Consider the following 5833-nt stretch of genomic DNA (forward strand, 5'->3'; position numbering starts at 1 on the left):
ATTGGATGATCCTATCAAGGGTTGGGTTTGAAAGTTATCAATCCATGTTTACAATTCTCACTAATGAAATGGTGACAATTGTCAATAAGAGAATTATTGAGAGGAGATGTAAGAAGCATTAAATGATTGAGAAGACCTCATGGTTACCTTAGAAGGTAAGGGTTAAGGTTAGGTTAAGATCACCCATTGGATAAAGCTTTTACCCAAAGGATAAATTCTTGTGCAAGGGTTAAAGGAATAACCATGGTCAAAGCAATGAACGCTTGATGAGACCCTATGGTTAGATGAGGGTTGAGTTAGGCAAAAAGTCTCCAACCATGTAAGAAGGTTGAGTTAACCATTAATGGTTATGCAAGAGACTTAAATGGTTAACTTGTTGAGGACATAAAGTCGTTAATGGTTATTGAAGACTTTAAGGGTTTGAGAAGTGACTTCCCTTGTTTAGGGATGTGACAATATTTAGGGAATGGGTTAGGCTAATTTAGAAGGGATTAGAAGAATCTAGAAGGGGTTTAGAGAGGCAAGTGGGAGATGTAGGAGAATGCAAGTGGATGGAGGGTAATTTTAATTAAAATAAATTGCTTTATTTCAACAAAATAGATGCAAGTGGGGGCTTTAGATAAATTAGATTTATTTATTTGAAGTGAACAATTTAATTAAATGTAAATCTAATTAAAAGGACAGAGGGGGGATTTAATTAAATAAAGTGATTTATTCAATTAAATGATATGAAAGGCCTAGGTGAATTTAAATAAATTGAATAACTTATTTAATCAAATAGATGAATGTGGATGATTTAATTAGATTTAATTAAATAGAGGAATGAGAATAAAATGAACATTAAATATTCATTTAGGAAAGTGGTCATTTTTATATGTCTACATTTTACATTCACAATCTTCATAGCATATAGTCTCTGCTTGCACATATAGTTGCATCAATAAAACAAGATGATTGTCTAAGTCATTCACCTGTCTGCACTGAAAGGAGAAAAGATGGTCTCATTTCCTAGATACTTGTTCATGAAGTCTTTAGGAGGACTTGAGTCATTTTTCTTCATCGTCACCTTGTGATTGAGATTTGTCCATGGTTGAGTAGAGGTTTCACTATTGAGCCTTGTTACCCAAAATCTATTGATTGCTATATATCTCACACATTAATCAAATGCTCTAACTCATTTCAGATAACTGGATGGTCATTTGGCTAGTTAAAAATCCAAAACTCTACTTCAACGTCATTGTAATTGTCATACCCAGGTAGGTTTTATTACTTACAAGTCAAGGCAAGAAAAAAAAAAAAAAAGTGCTATGCCAAAATCAATATCAAAATATCATGGCAAAAAGAGCAATGATATATAACCAAAATATCACGCACACAAGTGCGACAAAAAAGCTTGACTATGGGAACATGTGGATAACTATATTGAGGCTATGGACGCCTGTTGGAAATTGAGCAATATTCGAGAGATTATAGTGTATAACCTCATCGGAGCCCTAAAAGCTTGTTGGCATCGAGGCTCTATCCAAGATGCTTTTGAAGATAGAATAACCTACATATCTAGTCACATAGGATTACAAGGTCTAGAATGATTACAAGAGTGGGATTAAATTCAAATGCACACACATGGGCAAAAGAAGATCAAAGTTTCAATAATTGATGGGGAAGTTTTTCACGCATCCATTCATAAATATTGGTTACATAGTGTGTTAGGTTGGATGGTCTAATGTTTTCTAAGAATGGATTGAGCTCCTATCTCTAAAATGTTTTCCACCTTTAATTCAATTAGTACATTTTATAATGAAAGACACATGCAATCACCCTTGTTCAAATAGGAATCACATTTTGCATCTTTATAACATAGTTGCATTTCAAAAATTCATTGTCTCCACCACATTATGCAAATTATCATGTCATCATAGGTTTGCATACTAGGTGCATAGCTAAAAAAAACCCTAAAAATTCAAAAAGAAAAATCATAAAATGATCTTGAAGAAACCCTAAAAAATCGTAAGCCTAAAATACAAAACATCAAAAAATTTCAAAAATTGTTAACCATCCACAAAAATCCTACAAAAATCCAAAAAAAAGCATAAATAGATCCTAAAAAATACTAAAAACATTTGAAAAATATTAAAAATACCAACAACAAAAAAACATCCGTATAAAGTCCTAAAAAACCTAAAAAATAAAAAAATACCAAAATCAAAACAAAAACATTAAAAAATAATCCTGAAAAAAACACAAAAACATTGAAAATGCGAAAATCAAATAAAAACATTCAAATACGATCCTGAAAAAAGCACAAAAACATTGAAAAACATCAAAAAACACACCCAAAACATTGGAAAACTAAAAAACAAACTAAACATTGAAAAATCAAATAAAAAACTAGCAATAAAATGTCTCACGAGAAACAAATACCCTAGTAGATATCTAGCAAACACTTTGTACAAAGTTAAACAAAAGATATAACTATCTTATCAAACATCTGCAACCAAGCTGGTCAAGTCTTATCAATCGTCAACTATCCATATCAACATGATCTTTATCATGCCTTAAACATAAGAGGATACACTCGAAACCAGATAGGTCAGTCTTAAACAGGGTTCACAAATTTTTGAAACCAGACATTATCAACCATCACATCAAACAAATCAAAGCAAAGGCACAATCAGTTTAGTTGCTGAGTTGCTACTCAAGGATGTCCACAAGCGACTAGAGGAGCCATGATGGGCATGATCCTTTTCTTTGTTTGTTGTTTGTGGTGTGAACGAATGAAGTTCTGGGGCAACCACTCTAGTGGGTGTCTATGATAAGAGCATTCAACTTGTGAATGCCACACATACCTCAACCCCTAGTGAAAATACTAGAATGGAGGGTTCACTCCTTGTCTGCTACGTGTTTGTTTCTTGCAATGAGATATCTATACATCTTGGTTCCTTATACCCTAATGTACGCAACTTCATTGTTACATAATAAGGCTCAGTGATGAAAATATTGCACCATGAATAAAGACAAGAAGACTATTCTCCTTCAATCATATCATAATATCATTTCATTTATTTCTGATCTCATTATGTTGATTATATCATTCAAGATCATTCTTCATATCAGTATCTTTTTCACGGATTGAACTAATTATTCATTTCATCATTCATCATCATTTCTATCTAAATTATGTCTTTCTAATCCTACTAACACTTCTACTTAGTCAAAGGGCGAAACAAACAATTATCTAACACATTGTTATAAAAAAAACATCATCAGAGTTGCATTATCATTATAATTACATCATTATAGTCATCATAGTTACAAAATCATTATAATTAGATTATCATATCATTATAGTTGCATTAAATCATTTCAATATAGCCGCATAAACATTTAGTTGCATTTCATGAAAATAGATTAAATCACACATCACACAAGACTGCATCATATAGAATTGCAGCATAAATCATAGAGAACTACATCACATAGAAAGCCTAATCATATAAAATGTATAATAGAAACATGCATCATCATTAGAACACAAGCATATAGATCGCCGCCAAAAATGCATATCATATAGCTCAAAAATGATAATGTGTCATAAAGTACAACAATGGCCCAATGGCTCAACTAACATCATCAATAAAATGCCTCAACTGGCACTGCCCCTATCTCCAGGTGGATCCTACCCCAAGATGTCCTGATGATGCCCTAGGAGGACCCATCACTCCTCCACTGCTAGTCACTCGACTTGTGTCCCTGTTGGATCTGCTTCGAGATCTATAAGCTCAATAGCTAGGCTCTCGTTGACCCTCGGGAACAACTCTCTTGTAAGCCTGTCTATAATATATAGACTCCTACGCAACAATAAAAAACCTTTTTGCCTGCATCTATGCATAAGTCCCTGGACCAAACAGCTAATCATAAGCATCCATGGTCAACTGTGCCCTCTGCACTGCATGATCTCGCTTAGCGATGGCTCGACCCCTCTCACCCTCTAAGGAAGCATATGCTCTCTGAAACTCCTCCCTATCATTTGCTCGCCTTTGCCAAACCCTGACCAGTGCATCCTCCAAACTCCTAATCCGTGCTCTCAATGACTGTGGATCATCACCTCTACCTCCCTCTATAGCAACAACACCCATACCTCTCCCATATGAGTATCCTGCCCATCACCATCATCATCATCATCATCATCACTCCCCTCACTACTGGATGATCCTGACTCAGAAGCATCACTCTCCTTGACATCCCCCTCTAAACTAATCAAAGACTCGGTATCTCCACCAATGTCTACATCCCCACTATCCTCCTCATCCTCCCGCCCAACCTCCACCATCATTGCTACAGTGATCAATGCAATATGTCCTCTCCCTCTCTCATCCTCCCCCTCGTCCTCTCCCTCTTTGCGTCCTCCTGTGATGAATCTATTAAGGAGAAATAAGATTCATTGGATTAGTCAACAACATTGGCATATGATGTACCCACCAAGCATCATACTGAGGAGTAGAACTAGGATCTGTAAGCCTAGAAAACCAACCCCACTATAATGGCCTAAGAGAATCAAACTATGCAATAGTAACATGAGCTACACACAAGCCCCCCAATCTCCAATCTCTTTGCATATAGGAGCAAAATAAGCTATGATATTGGGAACTCCCTGTACCTCCCCGAATTGATGGAGTACATGGTCATGAAGATGAATATGAATAACCCTATGGCTACCCACATCTCGACCAATCAGATACCTTTGCTAGCGACAATATGGCAAATGTTGTGCATCATCTGCCCAATCGGGGCAATCAAGATATGGTCTCCAAGAGAAATACTGCAATATATCAATCTGATGTCACCAATACAAAGTATTATCTAAAGCCCTTTGTCTGATACTAGTTGTGTATCTGTATGCACATGGCTACTCAGCAGCAAGATCAACATGAACAATCAACCAAAATATAGCTATGTGCTCCCAAGCCCATACCTCGAGCAACATGATCCCATGCCCAATGGATTTCTGCCCAAGATATACTACACCATGCATCTGATTATATAAGGTGGCCAACAAGCAAGGACCCCAAGCATAAATGTGCCTATGTACAATCATATCATGGATAACCCTACCCCAAGCCAACTAGAAATCCATGTGTCCTCCTATCAGGAATCAGAGGACCGACTACTATATTGCATAATACAACAGTCAGATCGTCATAATCCAAGGCATCCCATGGGATATCATATCGGCCCCGTATCTACAAATCCTTCTCAGTACACTCAAATAGATCACACAAACCTCTGATACTATCTCTGCGACCAAAGGTAGCTCTAGTACCAAAGATAGGAATGTGAATAATATGCCACAAATCCTCCAAAGTTATTGATGCCTCTCCTGTGGGTAAATGAAACGAACAAGTCTCCGAGTGCCACCGCTCAACCAAAGAAGTGATCATGGCCCTATTGGTCATAACCTTTGGAAGATGTAGAATATGATACAATTCAAGGTGCCTAATCAAAGCAATTTCCTCCTACAACAACTCATCTCGGTGATTGAGACCATTAGGCCTCATCTATCTACCTATCAACACATGAAAGTTCTTTTGCAAGGGAAACATGAGATAATATCAAATAATCTATTCGTACGAAAAAAATCAAATCAAATATTTTGAAAAATCTCACAAATCAACAAATGCGAACTGATATTATCAAATGCACATCAAAACTGTCAATTGTGCACCATTTAACACAAATATGCATTAAAATTAGCAATTGCGCATCATTAAGAACAAATGCGCATTAATACTCAAAAATGCAAATTTTTAAAGACAGGTGCAAATTAGATTAACAA

This window comes from Cryptomeria japonica, chromosome 11, assembly GCF_030272615.1.
Source record: "Cryptomeria japonica chromosome 11, Sugi_1.0, whole genome shotgun sequence".
Taxonomy (NCBI): Eukaryota; Viridiplantae; Streptophyta; class Pinopsida; order Cupressales; family Cupressaceae; genus Cryptomeria; species Cryptomeria japonica.